The sequence below is a fragment of the Xenopus tropicalis genome, chromosome 5 (assembly GCF_000004195.4).
Source record: "Xenopus tropicalis strain Nigerian chromosome 5, UCB_Xtro_10.0, whole genome shotgun sequence".
Taxonomy (NCBI): Eukaryota; Metazoa; Chordata; class Amphibia; order Anura; family Pipidae; genus Xenopus; species Xenopus tropicalis.
The window spans coordinates 35281033-35308823 of NC_030681.2; positions in this window are offsets into that span (position 1 = coordinate 35281033).

The following is a 27791-nucleotide window of genomic DNA, read 5'->3' on the forward strand; positions in this document are numbered from 1 at the left end:
AAGGACTAGCAATTAAAACAGAGGTGGATTATAAACCTCAGTAGAAGGGTTAAGGTTTAATCCACCTTTACTTTAAGCAGTCCCCATAAAGTTAATCTTGTTTCAGAGTTGGGAGGGGGAGATGTGTCCCTTTCAGGGTTAGTGTTCCCTGGCAGTTCTGCAATTGGCCAGGGGTGTCAGGTGTCCTTTGCAAGGAGATTCACCATGTGGTTCTGTCTCTTTGGACCCCACTTGCTGAAGGGAGAGGATGGTGTTCACCTGTGAAAGCACTTGAATGAATGCACACACCACCCACATGTGCATTCCAGGAAGGACTGTGCCTGCCCTTTGCTGCCTGTGTGTGCCATACTTTGCCTGCCCTTTGCTGCCTGTGTGTGCCATACTCTGCCTGCCCTATGCTGCCTGTGTGTGCCATACCCTACCTGCCCTATGCTGCCTGTGTGCCATACTCTGCTTGCCCTATGCTGCTTGTGTGTGCCATACTCTGCCTGCCCTGTGCTGCCTGTGTGTGCCATACTCTGCTTGCCCTATGCTGCCTGTGTGTGCCATACTCTGCTTGCCCTATGCTGCCTGTGTGTGACATACTCTGCTTGCCCTATGCTGCCTGTGTGTGCCATACTCTGCCTGCTCTGTGCTGCCTGTGGGAAGTTTGTTCTGGAAATTTGTAAACATCTTGAAATAACCATTATATGGTCCCTAATGTGTGTAATTATATTCTGGGGGTTGCTGTGCTATCCACAGGGGAGTAGGAGGCATATGGATGTAATGGTATGTCTTAATATGAAATAATTTAATTCTTTCACATATGAATGAAGGATGATATCCCTACAGTGAGCACCAACCATTTGGGTTTTTGCTGCACTACCACTATTAATGTGGGTACGGTCTTTAACGCTCTTGTAATAACATGGGTGTGGTTTGAAGTGGGTGCGGTTTAAAAGCGGTTGGTCAAAACTGTCTTCCATTATCACCCTCCTCCATGTAGGCCAGAAAAACTCTGGCCCTTAGTACCACAGAAGTTCGACAACACTGATCTACACTATTCAGAGTAAAGGTGCCCATACACTATAAGATCCGCTCGCTTGGCGATGTCGCCAAGCGAGCGGATCTTCACCCGATATCCCCACCTACGGGTGGGAGATATCGGGTAGCAAGAAACTTAAAAAAAAAATAATCCGATCGTTTGGCCCCGATTACATTTGTGGTTATGGGGCAGTCGGTTCAGAGACCGCATCAACGAGCCGGTGCGTGCCCAATCCGACTGGATTTTCTAACCTGCCCGATCGAGATCTGTTCTGCCCATACACGGGCCGATTAGCTGCCGAATCGGTCCAAGGGACCGATATCGGCAGCTATAGTCGGCCCGTGTATGAGGACCTTAAGAGATGTATGCGGCCAATTTGTTTGGTGCATCTGCACTGCAGTGATTGACACAGGCCACTGTGGGAACTCTGGAGCTACCACCTTTGTCAGCTGTTCTGGAGGCAGTGGTGCTGATAGGGTTGCCACCTGGCCAGTATTTCATCCACCTAGTTGGTAAATCGCCAGCTAAGGCCGGCACCAGCATTACCAATTTATTGGCAATGTACTTGCTGGTAAATTTTTAATGCCCTATAAATCTCTTCCTTCCCTGACCCTCTCCCTGCCAATCACCCTTTAGAACCAAAGGCCACCCTCTGCTCCTCCTATAAACCTGACCATTTCCTGCCCATCCACTTTTCCCCACCCACCCATTTCCCCAATCCTTAACTCATAGTCCCTCCTCCAAAATGCCATCACAGCCTGTAGACCAGTATTATTGACAGAAAAAGAAAGCAACCCTAGGGGGCTGATTTACTAATCCACGAATCCGAATCCGAATGGGAAAAATTCGGATTGTAAAACGAACATTTTGCGACTTTTTCGTATTTTTGCGATTTTTTCGTAACCATTACGACTTGCGCGAATTGTCGCGACTTTTTCGTAGCCGTTACGATTTGCTTGTATATTGTCACGACTTTTTCGTATTGAGCGCTCGTAAACGGCGGGCAAAACTTTCAGACTTTGCATGATTTTGGAAGCCTCCCATAGGACTCAATGGCACTCTGCAGCTCCAACCCGGCCCAAGGAAAGTCTCCCATAGGGCTCAATGGCACTCTGCAGCTCCAACCTGGCCCAAGGAAAGCCTCCCATAGGACTCGATGGCACTCTGCAGCTCCAACCCGGCCCAAGGAAAGTCTCCCATAGGGCTCAATGGCACTCTGCAGCTCCAACCCGGCCCAAGGAAAGTCTCCCATAGGGCTCAATGGCACTCTGCAGCTCCAACCCGGCCCAAGGAAAGTCTCCCATAGGACTCAATGGCACTCTGCAGCTCCAACCCGGCCCAAGGAAAGTCTCCCATAGGACTCAATGGCACTCTGCAGCTCCAACCTGGCCCAAGGAAAGTCTCCCATAGGGCTCAATGGCACTCTGCAGCTCCAACCCGGCCCAAGGAAAGTCTCCCATAGGGCTCAATGGCACTCTGCAGCTCCAACCCGGCCCAAGGAAAGTCTCCCATAGGGCTCAATGGCACTCTGCAGCTCCAACCCGGCCCAAGGAAAGCCTCCCATAGGGCTCAATGGCACTCTGCAGCTCCAACCTGGCCCAAGGAAAGTCACGATACTGAAGCTTGAATGAATCCGAAACTTTCATACTCGGCGCGGCGGCTACGAAAAAGTCGCGACAATTCGCGCAAATCGTAATTGCTATGAAAAAGTTGCGACAATTTACGAAAAAGTCGTAACGGCTACAAAAAAGTTGCGACAATTTACGATAAAATCGCAAAATACCGATCATTACGAAAAAAACGCATTCGGACGCCTTCGGAGCGTTTGTGGATTAGTAAATGTGCTCCTAGGAGTTGAGCACAACTATGCAGAAGTGCAAGGAGCATATTGACACAAGTACCTTTAATAAACAGAATTTTTAGTGCAAGCGACCAGGAAAATTTGCAGGTGCTCCTGCCATGAGCCAAGTTAGGAAAGTCGCCACAGGCAGCAGTGCTCCAGGTAACTTCAAAATGCAAAATTATGAATTTTAAATGAAAATGTAGGCTTCCCTAGTGCAGAGAACACTATTTGGTCTCTTCATTAGTGATGTGTCCCCCCTCAACCTGCTTTGATGCAAAAAACTGGGCAAGGGGGGTGACATTGGCTAGGCCACCTTGGGATGGCACTCAGAGAGAATCAGTGTGCAGTATAAACAGTTGATGTTACTCTATAACAAGCAGTTCATATAAAGAGTTCCTTTAATTAATTAATGGACTAATTAATGGTCAGTTCATTGGGGCTCAGTGGAGTTTGCTGTATCTTTAATCCCTACACTCCTTTCTGCCTCTGCTCTGCACTGTTATTACTTGATATGGAAGTTACATGAGTTATTCCGCATCATATAGGAATTACTGGGCATTATTTGCTTGCCAATATTTAATTGTAATCAAACTGTGCCTAGTAGTGATGGGCGAAATGTTTCGCCAGGCATGGATTTGCGGCGAATTTCCGCGTTTCGCCATTGGCGGATTATTTCGCGAAACGGATGAAAAAATTCGCCGCGGAAAAATTCGTCGCACGTCCAAAAATTGTCGCTGGCGTCAAAAAAGAATTGTCGCGGGCGTCAAAAGAATAGGCGCGCGTCAAATGAATAGCCGCGCGACGAAATAATAGCCGCGGGCGACGAAATAATAGCTGTGTGCGACGAAACAATAGCCGCGCGACGAAATAATAGCCACGGGCGACAAAACAATAGCCGCGCGACAAAGTAATAGCCGTGGGCGACGAAACAATAGCCGCGCGATGAAATAATAGCCGCGTGCGACGAAACAATAGCCGCGTGCGACGAAACAATAGCCGCGTGCGACGAAACAATAGCCGCGCGACAAAATAATAGCCGCGGGCGACGAAACAATAGCCGCGCGACAAAATAATAGCCGCGGGCGACGAAACAATAGCCGCGCGACGAAATAATAGCCGCGGGCGACAAATTTTTTTTGTCGCACGACATTTTTGCCGTTTCGCGAATTTTTCGCCATTTCGCGGATCTTTTTAAAGATTCGCGAATTTTTCGGCGAAGCGAAACGGAACAGATTCGCTCATCACTAGTGCCTAGTTCTATTGGCACAAGTATGCTGCCCTTATAGATGGAGGGCGCTGTGGGAATCCTGTAGCTATCATCTGGTCTGGAGGTGGTGGTAGCTCCAGGGTTACTCTGTGTCAACAGAAACAGATGTGAATGATTTGGAACAGTAGGTAAGAGAAAGGCAGCAGCAAACACAACCATACAGAAGTGCAAGGAGTTGATTTTGACACAAGCAGATATAACAAATGGAGCTTTACACGTAACTGAATTTGCACAAATGCAACTGAACTTGTGGTCCTAAATGACTCCTATAATTTGTTTTATTCTTAAAATTAAATTTATATTTTCTATCTGAAATCTGACTTATTTATTAACTAATGTTTATTGCCAGCTGTTATAAAAAATCTTCTTACTCCAACTGCCAACTGTATATGTTGGCACTTGTATCTCTATCTGCAATAAAGTTAACCAAGTGTTAGGGCTCTGGCACACGAGGGAGATTAGTCGCCCGCGATAAAACTCCCTGTTCGCGGGCGACTAATCTCCCCGAGTTGCCTACCCCTGCCATCCCACCGGCGAACATGTAAGTCGCCGGCGGGATGGCATACGCGGCGGCGCGATTTCGCGCAAATCGCGAGTCTTTTTCGGCGATTCCCTGAAATTGCCCCGCCGCGTCTGCCATCCCGCCGGCGACTTACATGTTCGCCGGTGGGATGGCAGGGGTAGGCAACTCGGGGAGATTAGTCGCCCGCGAACAGGGAGTTTTATCGCGGGCGACTAATCTCCCCCGTGTGCCAGAGCCCTTATGTGATATAAATCATGATTTCATATTGTGTTGGAAACTAAATAAATTAGATTAAACGACAACTAAACTGTATGAAGCTTTCTGTTCCTTGACATATTTCACGTTTTATCTTCAAAGCAATAGTTACCAGGATGTATCTCTGCCCTTTATTACTAGAGGTTTGGAACACAACACATTCAGCCTTCTGTAGCCTAATGTATCACTAGTAGTTCTGCCTGGGTGATTGAGTTAAACAGTGCCACATAAAAGCATTGTAGGTCATCAGGTGACTCAAACAGTTTTCTTACTCTGTATCCAGAAAGCCCTGAAATACTGTCCTTGGCTGTGTATTGTAATAACAGATAGTTCACTTCCCGTTCATGTTAGAGGGAAACCGCAGGAGGTGATAATAGAGCAATGTGTGTAGGTATTTGTCACTGTCTTTAATGTAACTATTGAACATAGAAACTCAGCCAACACATCATACTGCATGGGAAATTTATTGTAAAGTATTGTACAATGTTGAAGTATAGAAACAAAATAGTGAATTAAGCACACTTCAGCAGATAAGAACCGGATAACAATGTTGCTCTGACAAACCCTCCCAGGGAATATGGTAATAGTCCCTTCCATCACTGTCTTTTTTTTTTCTTATTATAAATAGGAAGCCACAAGAACAGGAAACTGAGACTGCCCAGAGTAGGAATCAGGAGAATAGAATCCCCATCTTTGTGTGTGCATAATTTCCCTCTTACTCTCAAAACAAAATTATAAAAAATATTTGCCTACTACTTCATTGTTTAGCTTAATTGTTGCATTATAGTTTACTGCTCTGAATAAATCATGGAAAGGCAGGCCCGGATTTGCGGCGAGGCCACAAAGGCCGGGCCTAGGGCGGCACAAATTCAGGGGCGGCATGCCGCCCAGCCGTAACATAATTTTTACATTTTGCGCCCATACGGAGCAATGGGGACTTCTCCCCACTGCTCCATATGGGGGTTTAAATGTTGCGCACGTGCGTTTGCATCAGAGCGGCAAACAGGGGGGAAATTTGTTCGCGCATGCGCTCGGGGGAGGGGGGGGGGCGAGAGGGGGGCGGCCTCAGGGTGCCTGCATTTGAAATCCGGCACTGTTGAAAGGGGTATTAAAATCTTTTGCAATGCACTGCTCAACTCCGGATTATGAATCCCAGCATACTTTAACATATTATCAAGGATAATGCATGCTGGGAGCTACAGTCCAGCAATATCAGGGTTGTATTCTTAAAGCAATATTGCTCAATTAAACTAGTTCAGCTCTCCAGGGCCCATGGCTGCATTAAAATGCAAAATGATCCTCCAATGACAATCCCACCTGGTCTGTGTAAATCTGGCTCCATGTTCTTTGTTCCTGCAACTGGAGTTGTAAGTGTTAAGCTTCCATTTTTTCCTAGAACTGGACACGTCTGTCCTTTATTCCCATGTCTGATTACAGTGTAATATAATGAAGCCCAAATTGCATAATAATCTCTATATGTAAGATATCAAGATGCCTTAAATAGTTCTGGAAATCAGCATTCTCATTGGTAAATTATTTTGAATCTATAATAAAAGTTTTTGGTTGATAGAATAGTTTTGGGGCAGCTTCATGGTTGGATTCAGTGTCCCTTTGAGTTTCTAACCAACTCACCAGTGGTATATTGTGCGATTTGGCCTCTTACAGACCCTGCCACAACTGCCCATGCAGAAGATTTCCCACAAGGGGCAGCCCTGACTGGCAAAGTGGTGCTGGAGTAGTGACCCCTTTTTACTCCTTAGTGAAACCTACATCACTTAGCTAACAAGCCTTCTCCTTTTTTTTCCCCTTAACTACCCTAAAACTAGATAATCTAATTATACAGGTGATATTGGAACTAACTAGGATTCTGAGGTTGGTATCCAAGGGCCCTCAGATGCATACTGTATATACTCGAGTATAAGCCTAGTTTTTCAGCATCCAAAATGTGCTGAAAAAGTCACACTCGGCTTATACTCGAGCCGGGTGCCATGGGTCCCTCTAGACTAGCACCCTCTCTCCTTTGTGTGCAAATTAGGCCACCTGCAACCAGACCCTCCAGTGCCCTGACTTAGGCTCCCACTAGCAATACTTATTTCCCTTTACATCCCTCCGGGACTGGGTCTGCTGCCAGTTTGCCAATGTGCAATGAGCGTGGGGTAGTACTCATGTTGCTTTTGTTGACCCTCTTCTCCACTTCTTCTCCACTTACAGAGCTAGTTTACTGTTTTTCTTTGAAATAAATATTGAAACACATATACCCCACTGATGCCTCAATTAATGTAATTTTATTGGTATTTATTTTGATTGTTAAAACTTAGCAGTAGCTGCTGCATTTCCCACCCTAGGCTTATATTCGAGTCAATACATTTTCCAGTTCTCTTAGGTAAAATTAGGTACCTCGGCTTATATTCGGATCGGCTTATACTCAAGTATATACGGTACATTTTCCTATAAGCCAAAGCCCTGGATCAATGCTTTACTTCATTATATAATCCCCCCATGGTAATCCCCTCCTCCTGTTGACACTGAGGGATCATCTCCTACTAGAATCTATGAGAATTTTTACTTTCACTCTTTTTCCACAACTTAATACCCTGTCTCTACTGTAATGATGCTGAAAAATGTCATTCAACCGTATTAGTATAAATTATATTAGTATATATATTATTAGTATTTACACTTCCAGGAGTATTGAATATATCTCTCATACAGGTGAAAACTGGAGTTATGAGTATGGGGTGTTAAACTAGAACATTCTGTAAATCAGTACCAAGTATTCTCCCTTCTTTCCTTTCCCCAATGCCGTCTTTTTCTAGCAAATACAAACACACAGAAGACATCATTATTCCTTGTGTTCTTTTCATAATAGATTTTACAGCATGCTGCCCTGAACTCTCAGTACATAGCTAGTTATAACTATATATTTTCCTTTAATATGCGGTCACAGACAGTAGGGTACAGAGGAGAAACACAGCGATAAAAATAAGCAGCAAGAAATTTTTATTTGTATTTTTTGCTCATTAAAAATGTTTTACTTGAGTTCCAGAAGGTTATTTAATAAGATGCTTTCTTTAGAGCCTAATTTAAAAACATCGAGAAGTGCATGAAAAGCCATTAACAGTGAAATACTGAACTATATGAAAGAGATTAGAAACATAATGAAATAACATCATTAAATAACCATATAAATAAATACAAATCCCTGTCTAACATCGATAAAGCCTCTAAAAATAATCATCAGTTCTGCATAATGAAAAAATATAAGTTTTGAAGGCTTACACATCTACATATCATTTTCATTAAAATAACTATGTTTATCCCCCTAGCTCCTCAAAATAGGCATCCAAGTGGTATTACAGATGCAAGGTAATTCTCCAGTGAGAATCATCCATGGCTCCACATCATTTATTTCACTACTTGTCAACTTATTGGATAGGATAACAGCAATTTCCAGTATACTGTATTTGTAGGATCAATGGGGGTGTGACACTGCCTTAAAGGGACAGCGTCCTTACCTGTACTCAATGGGTCAACTCGGGTTACGAAGTAAACAGCCAAACTTGTCCTCAGGCAAATAACTTTATTACAGCCGATGGTCACCTTCACACAGGCAGGCAGTGGAGCATTTCAAATGATACATACAATTCTTCTCTTTTCCACAACTTCCAGTCCAGTTACACAGTTTCAGTACATTCACTTTTCCCATTCCAGTATCATGGACCTAGTCCCACCTATCCGCCTAGTGGTCCGGTATCCCCTATTGTACCCCTCCACTCTCCTTAGTGGTCTGGTACTCTGCAGTGATACCCCTCCACTCTTCAAGGATAGGCCTTTTCCCTACGGATTCTGGCCAGAAGCCTTCTGCACTGTTTCTATCTGTTCCTATACTGGCACTGGATTCCCTGACTAACGGGGGACTCGTTGAAACCCCTCTTTTTCCTGGTTGGGGCGGAGGCTGCCTGTTCTATCTACCCTGACTGCCTTGTGCATATAATGCTCGCTATTACACCACTCTAACCTATGCTAGCTATTCCTCTTTACTGCCCAGGTCCTGACTCACCTCCTATCGATAAGTGTTGATTAGACCCCGCCCTCCTGTCAAAGACTGTGAACCTGGTTGTGGCTGCTCCTTTTATATCCTTCTGCCTGCACTGCCCTCTGGTGGCCGGGGGTCTAAATTACACTTAACTTTTCTAAGTAACTAAACTGCCACCTAGTGGTCAAACAAAGTAACAACCCTTTACCTCATTCCCCAACATACATATTAACACACATTTTTTACCTTCTTACATATTATCTAGGGTAAAAGCATGATGTGAGCTGTAGGACAGCAAATAGATGAAATACTATTAACAAGCACAAGCAGTGGAAAAAAAACCCATAAAAAATGGTCGTTTGGTGAAATTACGCCATTTCACCAATTGTTCCATATTTTCACAAATTTTTTGGTGAAGAACGGGGTTTATATACAGTGGCTTGCAAAAGTATTCGGCCCCCTTGAACTTTTCCACATTTTGTCACATTACAGCCACAAACATGAATTAATTTTATTGGAATTCCACGTGAAAGACCAATACAAAGTGCTGTACATGCGAGAATGTCAGGTGCAGCCACAGGTGGGTGGCTGGCAGGTAGGAGCTTATATGCCGTGTAATATGGGTACAGGGGGTACTTCACTTGTGGATAGCCAGGAAACAATTTATGTTGCTGAAACATGATTTATTAATGAAAATAGAGTAATAACAATATGGAAGTCCTTACAACAGGCCAGTGGTCAGAGGCAGGCAGAAGACGAAACAATCCGTAAAACAGGCAGAGGGTCAGGACTGGCAGCAAACAAGGAGGGTTCGGAATAACGGGCAGTGGTCAAAGGCAGGCTGAAGGCAGGGAGAGTCCAATAATCAGGCTGAGGTCAAAACCGGGAGATCAAACAGAGGTAAGGAACAGAAGTCGTAGAACAGGGTAAGGTAACGGAATCAGGCAGGTATGCGGGCAGGAGTCAGGCAGGAACAGGGACTGGAACAAGCAGGTAAGGTCACAGGAACGTAAAGGGCTTAATGATCAAGCAACCAGGGGCTGCTTGTGACAAGCTTATAAGGTCCGTTAATTGACCGATTGGAACCACCTGGGCTAATTAAGGGAGGAGAAGGAGAACATAAACACAGAAGCAAAGAAGAGGGGTTAACAGAATGTTCAGGCTGGATGCCCAAAGTCTCCAGTGGCTCAGTGAGGTAATGCAGAACCTGCCTAAAATAGAGTCCAGAGTTCTGGTACAGGCAGGTCCTGACAGAGAAGTGGAACAAAAATCATACATGATTCCAAACATTTTTTACAAATAAATAACTGCAAAGTGGGGTGTGCGTAATTATTCAGCCCCCTTTGGTCTGAGTGCAGTCAGTTGCCCATAGACATTGCCTGATGAGTGCTAATGACTAAATAGAGTGCACCTGTGTGTAATCTAATGTCAGTGCAAATACAGCTGCTCTGTGACAGCCTCAGAGGCAACAACACCATGAAGTCCAAAGAACACACCAGACAGGTCAGGGATAAAGTTATTGAGAAATTTAAAGCAGGCTTAGGCTACAAAAAGATTTCCAAAGCCTTGAACATCCCACGGAGCACTGTTCAAGCGATCATTCAGAAATGGAAGGAGTATGGCACAACTGTAACCCTACCAAGGCACGGCCTTCCACCTAAACTCACAGGCCGAACAAGAAGAGCGCTGATCAGAAATGCAGCCAAGAGGCCCATGGTGACTCTGGACAAGCTGCAGAGATCTACAGCTCAGGTGGGGGAATCTGTCCATAGGGGAACTATTAGTCGTGCACTGCACAAAGTTGGCCTTTATGGAAGAGTGGCAAGAAGAAAGCCATTGTTAACAGAAAACCATAAGAAGTCCCGTTTGCAGTTTGCCACAAGCCATGTGGGGGACACAGCAAACATGTGGAAGAAGGTGCTCTGGTCAGATGAGACCAAAATAGAACTTTTTCAAGTTTCAAGTTTATTGTCATATACAAATAACAATGAAGCATCATTACTGTAATGAAATTTTTTGACCAGTGTTCCTCCCAACTTTACATAGACAAACAAAACAAAAAAAAATACAAATATTAAATATAATAAAAGTGTGCAATAAAGGTACAAGTGTTTACAATAATAAAATGCAATGCAATACTTGAAATTGTGCAGTGAGGATTTAAAGTGGCTTTGCTTAAAGTGACACTGGGAAGAGTCCAGTAGTTATGGGGAGTGTGTGTTGGTTTGGGTAGAATGTCAGCAGTTCAGAAGCCTGATGGCTTGTGGCATTTTTTGGCCAAAATGCGGAAAACTAACACTGCACATCACTCTGAACACACCATCCCCACTGTCACATATGGTGGTGGCAGCATCATGCTCTGGGGGTGCTTCTCTTCAGCAGGGACAGGGAAGCTGGTCAGAGTTGATGGGAAGATGGATGGAGCCAAATACAGGGCAATCTTGGAAGAAAACCTCTTGGAGTCTGCAAAAGACTTGAGACTGGGGCGGAGGTTCATCTTCCAGCAGGACAACGACCCTAAACATAAAGCCAGGGCAACAATGGAATGGTTTAAACCAAAACATATCCATGTGTTAGAATGGCCCAGTCACAGTCCAGATCTAAATCCAATGGAGAATCTGTGGCAAGATCTGAAAACTGCTGTTCCCAAACGCTGTCCAACTAATCTGACTGAGCTGGAGCTGTTTTGCAAAGAAGAATGGGCAAGGATTTCAGTCTGTAGATGTGCAAAGCTGGTAGAGACATACCCTAAAAGACTGGCAGCTGTAATTGCAGCAAAAGGTGGTTCTACAAAGTATTGACTCAGGGGGCTGAATAATTACACACACCCCACTTTGCAGTTATTTATTTGTAAAAAATGTTTGGAATCATGTATGATTTTCGTTCCACTTCTCACGTGTACACCACTTTGTATTGGTCTTCCAATAAAATTGATTCATGTTTGTGGCTGTAATGTGACAAAATGTGGAAAAGTTCAAGGGGGCCGAATACTTTTGCAAGCCACTGTATACATTTTAACTCACTTGCTCATGGAAGGCAATTACATCCGTGTGGCAAGATGTATTGCACCTAAAATCATGCTGGCACATAATCACAATATCATTTGAAATGTGTTTCAAGAACTTATATCCCCTCCAAAATCTTTCCTACAATAGATCTTAAACTAACAAGTCTATTGTTATGAGTTTAAGATTGGTATACATTTTTAATAATGGCACCATATTAGCAATTCCCTATTCTCCTGGTACCCATCCAGACATCAAAGAATCGTGGAAGATTAACTAGGATTAACTAAGGTTACTTGTGGCAAATATCTTTATTGTTTTCTATGGTCCTAATGGACTGGGAAACCAAATCAAAACATATTTAACATATTTCTTTATGTATTATTTATGATAATAATCACTAAAATGTTGAGCTGTGATTGATTTTACAGTTCAGACCAGGCCATGAGACAACTGCATCATGTAAGAATCGTCGAAAGGTTTTTGAAGGCTTTGTGATGTTTTAACAAACTTCTTTTTTACATAAAAAACCTTATATTTTTCTGAAAATTGTCTTTTAAAATGTGTTTGATTATAAGAATTGTTACCACTGATGTATGTTTGGTGTTGATATACAATGTAAACTGACATAAACTGATTGCATTGAAGAACAAAGTTATATCTCCCTCCTGGGAGACAAGGAGCTGGCATCTGAAAAATGCATTCAATTTGTGCTCTTCACAACGAGGAATGCCAAATTCCTAACGACAATCCAACAAGGAATAATGATTGTACATATGTGGCCATCCATCTGTTTTTATTTAAAAGATGTGGCACTGAAGACAAGCTCGTCATTTGGAGAAAAACATATTTATAATTTGGATCTAATGTTTTTTTTCCTGTATCCTTTTTATATATCAAATCATCCCAGTAGTCTTAAAAAATAAAGTAGAGTCCTTCCATAACTATATTCCCACCTCTGCTAACACTATCTTCTCCTTCCCAAGCCCCAATGCTTTTGATCCTATAACCTGTCTCCAAAGTCTCCTGCATTCTCGCTCTCATTTTACCTTTCTAACAGATGCTTCGCTAACAGAACCTCATCTCCAGTCCCATGTAGGGGTGCTGCAAGGTCCTTGTTATCTTCCCTTTATACTCTGTCTTTGGAAAATCTCATTCAATCTTTTGGCTTTAAATATTATCTGTATGGTGATAATAACCAACATATACATACTGTATCAACCCCTTCATTAACAGCTGGCTTTGAGACTCAAATCTCTAATTGCCTCCTACAAACCTCCAACCAAGGCAACGGGAAACTGAACCTAACAAAAACTGAACTAATCATCTTTCCACCTAAACCTGGTCCTGTCTATACTGATGGCATGTTCATTAACCCTGCCAAATTGGTATGTTGCCTGGGGGTTATCTTTGTTGAACTTTCTCTCTCTCCATCTCTGAACATATTAACACCACTTTCTGTGAACCTGTCACTTTGTCTTATGCAATATTACCAAAATCTGTCCCTTTCTTTCACCTGCAACAGCTAAGATCCTATCCCTACTAGACTACTGTAACCTGATACTAACTGGTCTCCCTAACTACTATCTTTTCCCACTGCTGCTGAAACCCTTATCATGGCTTCCCATAAAACAAACTTCTTCTCATAAACTTCAGTTCCCTTAATTTCTCTGCACCGCGCTATGCCTCTCCTTCTGTGTCTCCATCCTGGCCAACTCCTCTGCTTTTCTCAGAGCAACCACTTAGTCACACCCCACTACTACTGCTGTTTCCCCCCTTAAGCCTTTCTGCCTTACTGTTCTTTACATATTTAATGTCATCCTTGAATTCTTACGAAAAAAATCTTTCCTCAGACCTAAACTCAAAGACTTGGACTTGGAGCACTCACATAACACATGACGAGTTGTGGTACTGCAGTGTCAACCATTGTAACCTGCAGTACTCAATATCCTTCTATGTGTTTGTAAGTTACACACCCCACCAGAAGCTGGAAGCTCCGAGAGTATACTTACAGATGTAATATGTCAGTATACCTTTAGATATAATAGTTTGGTATAGTTTCCCATTTGAGGGCTCATTTATGAAAGAATGAATATGTAGTTGTCAGCACTCAAACTTTGCTTTCCAGTTAAAAAAAAAATGGTGCATGGTGATAGAGAGATCAGTACTCTCTCTAGTAAAAATAAGAAGATACACTGGCGCTCCAGGCAGAAACAAGCAGGGCAAACCCTCACAAAAATGCTGCACTGACTTCTCTGTCAAAAGATTTCTTGTGTCTGTTTTCCTCTTCCAGAGACACGCAGCTCTCTCCCCTCTCCTGCTCCCCTCTCCCTCAAGTATGCTAAGAACTTACTCCCCCCACCTAGGAATGTGGATCTGAGCCAATCAGCAGGAAGCTTCCTCATAGTCTTACTAACTGAGCATGTTCACTTGGTCTGGGTCTTGGTGCAGGAGTGAGGCATTATGGGAACTTTCTTTACACAGTTCAGTGTTTTTTCTTCCTGTTTGGCTTCTGATCATCTGAACAGGTGAAATATGGGGAAACCTAAGGGCACTATTGAGACAACTGAAGGTATGCCTGCAGCTTGAGATTAACTCTTTATTAGCCTTTCCTTCTCCTTTAACAAGTTATTGGTTGTTGTTATATGTAATCTTGTATGTTCAGCGTATTCACCCATTTATTGCACCCGGCTGTGGACTTTGCTGGCACTTTATAAAAATGCGTGAATAATAATAATCTTGCAGGATGCAGATGTTAGCTTCAACTTAAATCTGGTTTGCTACTACATACTACATTACAGTTGCATTCAATTTAATGCATCAGCCATAGTTGCAGCAGACTCAGCTCCTTGCATGGCTGCAAATACACTGAAATTATGGAGAAAGAGTTGCATTATAAGTAAAAACCTGGTCAATTGCATCCAAAATTGCCCTGCGCACACTGCACTTGTGGTTGTAAATGACCCTTACAGTACTGTAAGCAGGAACCTCTAATTTTAGAATTTTAATTCTGTCATTTCTTTGTATTTTAAGTGCCTCTTGTGTGGTGTTATAATATTGCTGGCACCACTCAAATAAATGCTGATGATAGTGATGATGAGCCTTTTATAATCCTAGGCTCTAAATAATTAGTTTAAAAAAAAAATGACCATTTTTCAGACGTTTCCTTTATTTTATAAAAATGAAAATGCTTTAATAAGTTCTAGCAAGCCTTTGTAGCTATACTGAGTTCTAACTAGCAATTACATAAAGTTAAATTAAACAATTAAATGTGAAGCCTTGCTTTTTGTTTAAAGACCATGTTATATTTTGCAGCGTTGGCACTGCGTACAAGCCGGTTACTATACTTGCCAAATAAAAGTCAGCAATGCCAGCTGGAGGTTGGAGAGGAAAACACACAAAGCACAATTACATTTTTTCAACAGATCAATTTCATTACATATTGAGGTGTAAATCATAGTTTAATTTTTTTGTGGTAAATTATCCATATTGTTCCATATGTAAAAATGAATAATATTAAATTACAGAATTTCACAGTTCCTTTGGGTTGAAAAAGGATAAAAGTCTATCAAGTTCAACCCTTCCAAATGAAGCTAAGGGCACTTATATACAGACCAATCCATGCACTCACATATATAAACTACATATATACTGTACATACCAATAACTGTAGATCTTAATAGAATCTGCCATCACAGCATCACCTGGCAGGGCATTCCCCAACCTCACTGCCCTCATGTTGAAGAACCCCCTCCCTGTTTTAAAGGAAAGTTCAGTTTATCAAGTCTAAAGGGATGGCCTCTTGTTTATTAATCTTTCCTATGGGAGAAAAGATCCCTTGCTATCTATAAAGTCCTCTAATTCACTTTCCTACAGAGAAAACAACCCAACCTTACCTCATATTTTAATTCTTCCATTCTCTTTAACTTTTCAGTTGTGCATCTTTGAACTCTCTTTAGTTTATTAATATCCATCTTAAAGACTAAAGCCCAAAACTCTACAACATACTCAAGTTAATGCCTTTGCATTAATGCCCTCTAGTTTAATGCCCTCTACTTTATTTGCTTCAGTAGCCACTGAATGACACTGCCTAAAGTTACACACTTTGTTATCCACAAAATCCCCAAATCCTTCTCAATTAAAGATGATCCAACACTGTACCATTTTACCATTTCTACCAAAGTGCAGAACTTTTCACTTATAATCTCATTTGCCAGTTTGCTGCCCAGTTTTCTAATTTAATCAAATTACCCTGCAAAGTGGAATCATCTTGCATGGAACTTATTTTTAGCACCAACAGGAAAAATAGACACAGTACTTACAAATTAATATAAGTCAACAGGAAAAGAAAACTTATCAATGAGTTAAATGCATCGGTTGAGCAAGAGAAATACTGCACTAGACATTACTTATTGTTTTTAGATGCTTGAAATGCATTACTTGTGCCAGTTATTTTCATGTTCTCACATTAAGCACATTTGTCGGATAAAGGCTATTTGTAAATATTAAGGGGAACACAAAAGCTGAATGAAATAGCCAGCAAGCCATTAACATTTTCTTCTAGTAACAAGGCAATTCAAAACCAATAAAAATAACAATTCCATTGTTACGTTTCCAGGTAAATGGAAAACTGCTTTCCTGGCCTTCAAACAGCTTAAACCAAAGCTGGAAATCAATAAAACAATGAATGCTCTTTCAGCATTACATTAAAACCACATTTTTTTTTTAAAAAAGAAATGATTTGTAATCAGGGGTAGCCTAATTTGAGTTATAGTGTATTAGAACTGCTACTAGCAGGCTGTTCATTACTGTATCACAGGGCAGTAGCTGCATCTTTTTATACCTCTCATGTAAAATTAACAAAAGAGAAAGAAGGCTTTAATATTATAGAATTTCCATATTGTATAGTACAGGTATCGGACCCCTTATCCAGAAACCTGTTATCCAGAAAGCTCCGAATTACGGAAAGCCCGTCTCCCATAGACTCCATTTTAATCAAATAATTCAGAATTTTAAAACTGATTTCCTTTTTCTCTGTAATAATAAAACAGTACCTTGTAATTGATCCCAACTAAGATATAATCAATCCTTATTGGATGCAAAACAATCCTATTGGGTTTAATTAATGTTTTATTGATTTTTTAGCAGACTTAAGGTATGGAGATCCAAATTACGGAAAGACCCCTTATCCGGAATACCCTTGGTCCCAAGCATTCTGGAATATGGTAATTTTAGAAGAGGGAGAAAGGAGGTTCTGTCCTGTGACTGCACGGTGGGTTGATTGATACAGACGCTACTACTGCTTGTGCTAGGTGACAGCCTGCTTGGATTGCCTATCATCGAGACACTGCAGATCCAGGACCGGCAGCAGGGCTGCTGAACTTCTCTCATGGTTGGTAATGCAGCTCCTGCTGGTAGCAGAGTTTGGGGCCATCCTCTCTGTAGGTAGAGGCAAGCTAATACTCATTCAAGTCTTCAGCGAGGAATGGCAGAGCATATTAGCGACCTCTTATGGAATTATGGCTTTAGAATATTGCCTTGGGTTAGGCTGGCAAGGTCCTATTTATTTGAGAAAATGTGAATAAATGCTGTGGCCATTTTCTCCACCTGTCTCCTGGTGTTTCATTAAGGTATGTAACAATGGGTTTCAATGGGGTGCCTCAAGGCGAAGGGTCAATTGAGGAGTCCCCTTGTCAAGTGTATTATGCATATTGCTGAGGATCCTGCGGATACAATATGTATAATAATCTTGTGTCCATTAGCACACAGGGCTTGAACCTAACTTTGGTAAATGAGCCTTGTTATTTCTCATTTTGTTACTGAGGAGTAAAGTATAAATTTGGTCTGACAATATTGCACTGCAGAAGTTTCAAACTGAAATAAAAAGGATTTCCTGCGTTCCTAGGTGAAAGCTACTGTGCTAAACCAGTAAGAACATTAAGAAAAAGGCTATCCCTGACTGACAAACAGAGAACATGTACAAAACAAGCCCAAACACAAAGAAGGTTAAAAAAACAGCAGAACCATAAAAGGCACAATTTCACAAAAAAAGGATACTATGCCATCTTAGTAAATAAGAGCCCACAATTAAGGTATAGCAGTGCAGGGCTGGATTCATGAGGGCTGGGTATATGGGAGGCAGGGATGCAGGTAGACATGCCAGGTAGGCCAATTTCCACGGCCAGAGGCCGCCCCCATTCAAGTTGGGCCTGGTTCTATTCCATTATCAAGAAATGACATCACCAGAGGCGTAAAAAGCTGTCAACAGGCCCCCCTGTGAAGAAAATCTCTGTAGGGGCCTGGCAAGCACAGCCTCCTCCCCACCCTTTTGCGTGAGCGCCATACCCGCGGGGACTGCTTCCATATAGGTATGCCCCAGAACATCATGTACACCTGCTCAGTCATATCTGTTTCTTCACAGGATGCTGGCTTAATGAATGGCTCTATTGCACCATCTATGGGTGGAATACTAGTAATTCTTTAATTTTTATTTGTGTTTCAATCAATCCTAAAGCCCCTGTACATGGGCAGATATACAGTATGGTGATATACACTTATGAATGCAGCCAAAAGTGTGGACTTGATAAAATCAACACAAATGTTGCACTTATTAACGCAAGTGATTAAAGGTACTTTCACTTCCATATACTTGTGCTTAGCCCCATTTTGTCCTTCCTGCTTCATCTGCTGAATCATGTGCAAGTGCGCCTATTGATGCTTTACTTATTGCCTGAATTGAAAATGTTTTGATTTGCTATAACAAACACTTGCTATTATTGGGGCAGCACACCTCTCAGCACGGCTGCATTTATCCTGGAATTATGAAAAAGATTGGGTAAAAACATGGTAACTTGCAGCCGGAAATGCACTGCACTTGCACAAGTAAATGAGCCATGTAGCCTTTGTAACATTTGCAACTACCTATGGGCCTCCACAGAACAGGGTCTCTCACCCAGGGTCAGACAGGACTGCAGGGCCAGCGAAAAAACCCGGTGGGCCCCGACAACCAGACCCGATACCTGCAGAGCACTCCCCTGAGCCGCCAGTCTCTCTCCCCCGGAGCGTGGATGTTAAGATTAATTTATGCACGCTCGGATGAGGCAGTTAGGCAGGTGGTTGGCCCCTGCGGGGGGTATGAAGGGCCCATTGGGGTGTGCAGAAGCCCCTGAAGCAGTGGCGTAGCGTGGGCTTTCGTCGCCTGGGGCCGACCGGAAATTTGCCGCCCCTCTATTTAGTTATTCTTAAAAAAAATAGACAAAATAAAAAAAGCAGCATTAAATTTTTTTTTTTTTTTGATTGAATTTGAAATGCGGTGCGCATGTCATAATTGTCAAAAGTGGATTCAGCTGTGCGTCCGTGGCTGCCCATGGGGGCAGGGCCGCCATCAGAAATCACGGGGCCCCTCCCATCAGTACAGGACACACAGACATAAAAAGTATTAGGGTCACCCTACCACAGTGCCCCCTAACACTATGCTGGCCGGGCCCCCTAAAGCTATTCTGGCCACGGTCCCCCCATACAACTGCCCCATAGACAGTACCCCCATACACAGTGCCCCCAATTGCCCCATACACAGTGCCCCACACACACATTGCCTCCAATTGCCCATAGAAAGTGCCCCAATTTCCCCATAGACAGTGCCTCCAATTGCCCCATACACAGTGTCCCCATAGACAGCCCCCTCCACACAGTGCCTCCAATTGCCCATAGAAAGTGCCCCAATTTCCCCATAGACAGTGCCTCCAATTGCCCCATACACAGTGTCCCCATAGACAGCCCCCTCCACACAGTGCCCCCAATTGCCCTTAGACAGTGCCCCCAATAGGAAGTGACGCCATACACAGTGCCCCAATTTCCCCATACACAGTTCCCCCATAGACAGTACCCCCCAAAGACCTTGCCCCCCCCACAGAAAGTGCCCCCATACACAGTGCCCCAATTGCCCCATACACAGTTCCCCCAATAGAAAGTTCCCCCATACACAGTGCCCCCATAAACAGTGCCCCCAATAGGAAGTGCCCCCATACACAGTGCCCCAATTGCCCCATACACAGTGTCCCCATAGACAATACCCCCCAAAGACCTTGCCCCCCAATAGAAAGTGCCCTCATACACAGAGCCCCAATTGCCCCATGCACAGTGCCCCCAATAGGAAGTGCCCCCATACACAATACCCCACAAAGACCTGCCCCCCCCCATGGAAAGTGCCCCAATTTCCCCATAGACAGTAGCCCCCACACAGTGCCCCCAATTTCCCCCATAGTACATACCCCCAACAGACCATCGGCGGCAGCTCCTTCTCTCTTACAGGCAACAGGCGCTTCTATAAGGTTGCGCCTAGTCGCTGACGTGTGACGTCATACGCACGGGCGCAACCTTATAAAAGCGCCTGTTGCCTGTAAGAGAGAAGGAGCCGCCGCCGCCCCTTCTGATACGCCGCCCGGGGCCATGGCCCCCTCGGCACCCCCCTCGCTACGCCACTGCCCTGAAGCAGTAGCCCCAGTGGGCCCTGCACCCCCCAGTCCAACCCTACTTTTACCATTCCGCACAAAGCCAGTGCTGTATTGAAGGACCCTGAGGGCCTCTGTAAAGTACTGGGAATTTTGGCGTTTTTGCAATGGGTGGATTTTTTCATAAAATGGGCACAAAAATTTGCAACACGTCAAAAAAAGTTTAGCGCAACAATTTTTTTTGATGATTTTTCAAAAGTTTTGCAAATCTTTCACTCATCACTATTTACAGAGACTGTATATCTTGGACTGTGTGTAGTCATGCATTACTGTTAGTGAGTGAGACAGCTTGAGCTAGATAGTGAGGTTTGAGTGTTTTATGTATTAGTTCCCCCCCTTATTTGTAGATAAAGAGTTATTGAGTTCATCAAATACTGCGTGTGTTTTGTGCCACTAGGTGGCGGCACTGCACTAACAAGTACCAAGCACCCAGTCTCTCCCCAAACCACTGTTAAGTGGCTCAGGTTTGTCCCATCCCATCAGGTAAGTGCCACATGTGGAGTGTAACACTGTCAGTAGTGCCGGAAGGGGTGTTGATAGGGTTACATGAACAAGTATGGTATATATTGTATTATTATTTACCAGAAACCTATATTTCTATACATTTCACTAATAGCATGTTTATGGAGGAAACTAGCTTTGTGAGGGATAGCTAGTGTGTTACTATAATGCCCATAGGTCCATATTACACCTAAGATAAGGCAATTCGTTTATATATAGGTGCAGAATATACTTATATAAGTGATGCATTGGCCTCTTTATACAAAACACATTTCCTACAGTTTATGTGCCACAGAAAGTTGAACAATGCACCCATCTAAAATCAGTCTAAAGATCTGAGAGCACATTGGTTAAAATATCTTTTCGTTGCATTTGGCATTTTTTCATTAGCTGTAAATGTAGCCCAGGCCCAACTGTCATCTTGTTTTGAAATTTATATTTTTTAACAGAGGAATATTAATATCTGAAAGTATATTTAGCAACTTAGCTTTGTAGTCATTTTTCAAGCCATTTGAGAGCACTGAATACCTTGTTCCTAAAAATTAGACTAAAATGATTAGACTGTTATCATCAGCCGTAGTCTTGTAGTGGAGCTAAATAACCAATTTAATGATTTGTTTATAGACAAATTTTTATTTTATCCCTCAAAAAAATTAACTTGACTATAAACAACATCTCTGCTGAATTCTGCTCAATGGTTTGGCAATAATTGCTGTACCGCTCAACATACACACGAAGGTAGAAAAAAAAATGTATATGAACTGTGTTAATGGAAATCCAGACAGAAGGCTCCTGCCTTGTTAGTAATTTCTTTAATTACAGTAGCACTAATCAAACATTAAAAACCCAGTAAGCACTTGCTGGCTACAAAGGATTAGACTGCAGGGGTTCCATCTAATTTCAGGGAGTTAGCTCACAATTTTCCAGTGGTGCTTCGGAAATCAAGGCCAGGCAAATCGACATTTTACAGCAGATGGTAAGGATTTATTTTATATAGATGCTAATTTAAGATAAATGACATATTAGTGCTTCAGACATGTATTAATGTTGTTTTACTGTAATTATACACATGCCAATTTGACTTGCTTTCCCCATTCTGTTTGTTGTGCATATACAGATATAAATATTGGGCTTAGCACACAATGTGAGAAAGGATCATTTTATGAAAGTGGCAGCAATGATTTCTGTTTGGTGATGTAAATAGCAGTTTGTCACTTTGAATCAGATGCCGGAATGCATGCAAATAGGAGAGCTTAGGTTGCACTTTATTAATGAGTAATTTATGCTGTTTTTTTGCTTACTCCTGAGCCTGATTATGCATAATAACACTTATTTAGCATACCTTCAATGCTACAATTGCCTTGATAATATTTGGGTCTTTAATAATGAAAAATAAAGACCTACAAGTGCATACACACAAGTGTGCCTGTAGTAACTCAAAGAGAAATACTGAAATCTGCCTGGTCTGCTTGCTATTTAGAGTTGGGAATTGTTTTTTTCCCATTCTAAGGCAAATTCAGATTATATTTTCCTTTCTGGGAGGTTAGGCAGGATATGGGCAGCATGGTGACTCAATGAGTAGCAATTCTGCTTTGCAGTGCTGGGGTTCGAGGTTTGATATCAGTTTGGTAGTTTGTATGTTGTCTCCCTGTCTGTATGGGTTCACTACAGTTTTCTCCAAACACACAGATAATTGGTGTCCGTTAAAGCAGAACCTATTGTGTGTGTGAGCTGCTTAAGCAAAAGGTGGGACCTGATGGATTTCTGTTTTTGGGTGAAGACACACTGAGCTACTAGTAGCAGCTACTTTTTCATGGCTACTAAACTCCAGAAAATACCCTGCCATAGACAATACTGAGAATTGCCTCTACAGAAAACACACAGAGACAATTATCAGTTAATGATCAACATTGTCTATTTTAGTAGCCATGACAAGTTGCTGCTACTAGTAGCTCGGTGTGTCTTCACCCTTACACCTCTGCTACAAGAAAATACTAGATTGTGGTTTACATTTCTGTTTTAGATGCACTTTACAAACTTAGATAGCAAATAAGAAAAAAAGGACAACCCAAAGTAATAAACTAAACTATAAATTATAACTGTTAATCACTAGCGACCCAAAGCTAATACATTAACCTAGAGCAAACGTACCTAGGAATAGTTGTGACCTGGGTGTATATATAACCCCGGGTCAGTCGCAAGCTTCAAACATAGGTTAAAATAAAGTTAAAACAAAAACTTGCCAGGCAAGGAACTCGCTGTTGATGAGTGGTCCAGGTGCATAAGCCTCGAACCCATAGCTTGAAAGGGCAAGCAACCATACATGAAAAAATAGCTGTGCTCATACACCATCCACAGGAGTCAACTAAAATCCAACTGTGTTGTCAGTCTATGTACATATCAGAAAAGTCTGGTACAATAAATTCTGTTGAACAGTATTCAGTATAGTGTTTTATCCTAATATGACAGAAATGTAATAATATATGCAAGAGAATTCACCAGTGAGAATACATTTACTAGCCCTATGTTAGCCATCTTACTGTTATCTCACATACAGAGGTTATTATGTAATTTTAGCATCATTGTATTACACTGTCATCAGACATGGGGATAAAGGCTTGTTCAGTGCTAGGAAAACGGAAAGCTTAAATCTTCCAACTCCAATTGCAGGAACGAAGAGCCAGATTTACACAGATTCTCATTGGAGGATTATTTTGCATTTTAATTGTATCACTGGCTCCTGAGAGTTGGGTAAAAATGTTATCAATATTAGTTTATAAATACAACCCTGATGTTGCTTAACTTCAGCATTTAATCTTTCCCAATATTTCATGAAGGCTTGGGATGTGTAGTGTTCGACAACTGGTTAAGCATACAGGTATGTACATACATTTTACTTTTTAATGGCAAGATTTGAAAATCTAGTTCCCAAACATCTAACCGATTTCAAATGATGCCTTCCCTTTGACAATGTTCAGTGGCATGTGTGTGTGATTGTCTGACTGTGTCGAAATTAAGGTATGGGTAAACCACAGATGTAATTGTATTTATATTGGGCTATACCAAAATACATTTTATCTGCCACATTGTTCTTTACTATGCCTATTAAAGAGATCAGGATCCATTTTATTAGCCAATACATTTTATTAAACCAGCCAACAAATACATGAAAAGGTGTTGGTGGGTCAATGTATAACCCCCTAGGTGAGTACTCCTACCCCACTGGAAATGAAGTGAAAGTAGCAGGGATAAGAGGAATTTAAGTATAACGAAAACCTAACTAAAGAAGTAGGCTATAAATGTTGTTTATTATGTTTTGTGCTTCGGTACCAGCCCAAGGCAACCACAGCCCTTTAGCAGGGAAGATCTGTGCCCCCAATAGTTACATAGTTACATAGGGTTGAAAAAGACCAGAGTCCATCAAGTTCAACCCATCCAAGTAAACCCAGCACACACAACCCACACCTGCCAACCTAACAGGAACACCGGCCTGGGGTATCAAGTAAGCAAAAATAATCACTGGAGAATGCCTAACATTTTATCATTAATATTAGTTCTCCTTTAAAAACCACTAATATCTTGAAAACTAAAAAAAAATTATATAAATTGCAAAAGTGCTCAGAAGAGCACTCTGAGCAATTTTACATTAGATTGTTTTAAAGGTTTACAATTCATTTAAGGGAATGAAAACAGACATTTCTCATGATATAAAACAAGTTCAAAACATGCAGTTAATTGGTGAGTTTGTATGATCGCCCTTTGCTAAAGTAAAGTCTCTATTTTTTTTTTATATATTTCACAATATTTATTGTGTGCTGTAGATGTTACTGAAAAGCGACTTTATCTCCAAATTATGATCCGAGCACCTGTGACATGTCAAGCTGTTAAATAAAATATTAAGATTCTTTTTGTTTATCTGTCATGTTATATACTTATCCTTTATCAAGCTGCTGGTAATGGGGTCAAAACAATGCAGACTAGATCTTTATTTAGTTTTTGCTACAGACAATTAATGACTAGAGAAAAGAATGACTGTTTTTCCCTTTGCCAAACTAGACAAACAGTTATTCCATGGTAGGTGTAAGACATAATGCTGACATGTAGACAGGTGGTACAGAACCTGATTTTTGACATTCGTTAAAGTAGAACAGAGCAGGGACCATTCACCAACATAACAGAGCAATGTGCTGAATTCTGCTTCCTTAAGGACAAATGGTTTTTCTTTGTATTTGTGTTCTTTTTGTCACATTTGGAAACGGTACTTATTCAGATTTGCTGTCTCTCATCCTTGAATTTGCAGCCTTTCTTCTCCTGCTTGCAGAGATCAGGCGTTTCCATCAGCTTTTGTTTCTTTTCATCCGTACGAGCTGATGTAAAGTGATTGATGGAATAAGATGCTATAATAAGCATGCGGTTACTATAAATAAATTCGGTTCCGAAGTGAGCTGCTTCTTAATTAGCACGTATCAGAGTAAATTTAATTTGAATTGTAATCTGCATAATAATGCAGAAAAAAAAATCGGCACAGTGTCCCCCAACAGGTCTCAACTTCTGTTGAATTAAATTTCACACACACAATGTTCTTTTTCTCTGTAACACTGTAGGGGTCATTTATATAACACAGTGTTCAAAGTCCAAAAAGAGGCCACAATCAGTAATTTTTTACAGCTTGCACATCGTCAAACTGGGGTACACAGGGCCCACCCACCCCAGAGCCCCCCCACGGGGTCACGGCAACAGACCAGCCATCCCCACCCCGAGCACACATACCTTATATTTACTTTGCTGCGATCGAGGAAGGAAGGTCAGAAAAGGAGTGCCAATACTTTGGCACTGCTGGCCCAGTCCGACCCTGTGCACACTGACTTCTGCTTTTTACAAATTTCTGTTTGCCCAATGAAGACAATGCTGGTTGTGTTAGTTGATTCTGTAGTGGGAGGAATGTAGGTGTCCACTCACCACCCCTGTACCCATTCCCTTACTATCATGCCACAACAGCAGGTGTTAAAAACAAGGCTGGCCTGTGCCCCCCATGCCGCTCTCTGCACCTAGTGCCAGATTTTCAGTCCACGCTAGGTGAATAATACAGCATTTCCTATGGAGAAAGTGCTTGTTAAGGCTTTTTTTTGCACTTCTTAGTGGTCTAGCACTTGCACCCGGGAATAATGGACCCTAGTGACTTGTTCAGTTACCCAGAAAACCTTAGGTCCCAAGCATTCCAGAAAATAGATCCCTGACGAAGGTTCCAGTAGGGAACTGAAACGTAGGTCCAATAAAAACCTCACTATTTGCATCTAGCAATTTGTTATCTTTTTGATTAATTTTGTGAAAACCCGTGAGTGCTGTCACTCTGTTATGTTTATTGTATTCCTTGCTCTGGCACCCGGGTATCGCTACAGATTGAAGGAGTGCTTCCTGTACTGCACCTTTATATATATATATATATATATAGTGACATGCAGACTGCCTGTACACATAATTTTGGGGGAATCAGCAATGGTAGGCAGGCATGCAGAGGATCTGGAGCATAGAGACAGGGACACCACGTCTTCAGGCAAAACACAGGTTTATTTAGGGCCAATTCTTCCCAACATCAACATAAGACAGTTCATAAACAGTTAAGTGTTATGTTATGTCTCACCTTCCAGGGTTACTTCCACACTCTGGAACACTCAGGCTTTACCTTACGCTTTGCTGACTACTCTCAGCTCTCATCCATCTGGTCAGAACTCTCTCTGCTCCCTGCAGTGGCAGGTGGCACCCCCAGCTCCTCTGGGAGTTCCTGACACAGGCAGCCCTCCTGCCCTGTGCCCCACTCTGAGAGTGACCTTCTGAGTCAAGAACCAACCTCCAACTCCAACTCTCTCTCTCTGATACCCGGAAACCGATTATCAGAAAGCTCTGAATTACAGAAAGGCCATCTCCCATAGACTCCATTCTAATCAAATAATTTCAATGTTTAAAATGATTTTCCTTTTCTCTGTAATAATAAAACAGTACTATATACAGGTATCCGACCCCTTATTCGGAAACCCATTATCCTGAAAGTTCTGAATTACGGAAAGACCATCTCCCATAGACTCCATTTTAATCAACAAACTTTTTTAAAAATGGGTTCCTTTTTCTCTGTAATAATAAAACAGTACCTTGTACTTGATTCCAACTAAGATATAATTAATCCTTATTGGAGCCAAAACAATCCTATTGGGTTTAATTACTGTTTAAATAATTTTATTAGCAGACTTAAGGTAGGAGATCAGAATTACAGAAAGACCCCTTATCCAGAAAAACCCAGGTCCCAAGCATTCTGGATAATGGGTCCCATACCTGTACTTGCTCCTGAGTAAGATATAATTAATCTTTACTGGAGGCAAAACAATTCTATTGTGTTAATGTACTGATTAAATTATTTTTTGACTTAAGGCTTTGGCAAACCACGAAGGAGATTAGTCGCCCGCGACAAATCTCCCTTGTTGCGGGCGACTAATCTCCCCGATATGACATCCCACAGGCGAAAATTTAAATTGCCGGTGGGATGGTATGCCAATTCAGCCCTGATGGCAGATTTTGGTCAGGCACCTTCTATGGCGCCCGATCAAAATTTTCTAACCGGCCCGATCGGCGAGTCGTCCGATATCAGCAGCTTCCTGCGATATCGGTCGACTCGCCGACATGCCATACACGCACCGAATATTGTACGAAATGAGGTTTCGTACGATAGTATCGGTGCATGTATGGCCAGCTTAACGTTCCCCAGTCAGCAGTTGTAATTGAATACAACTGATCAGAGCAGACTGGATGCAATCATTGTTTTTGGTCACAAGTAC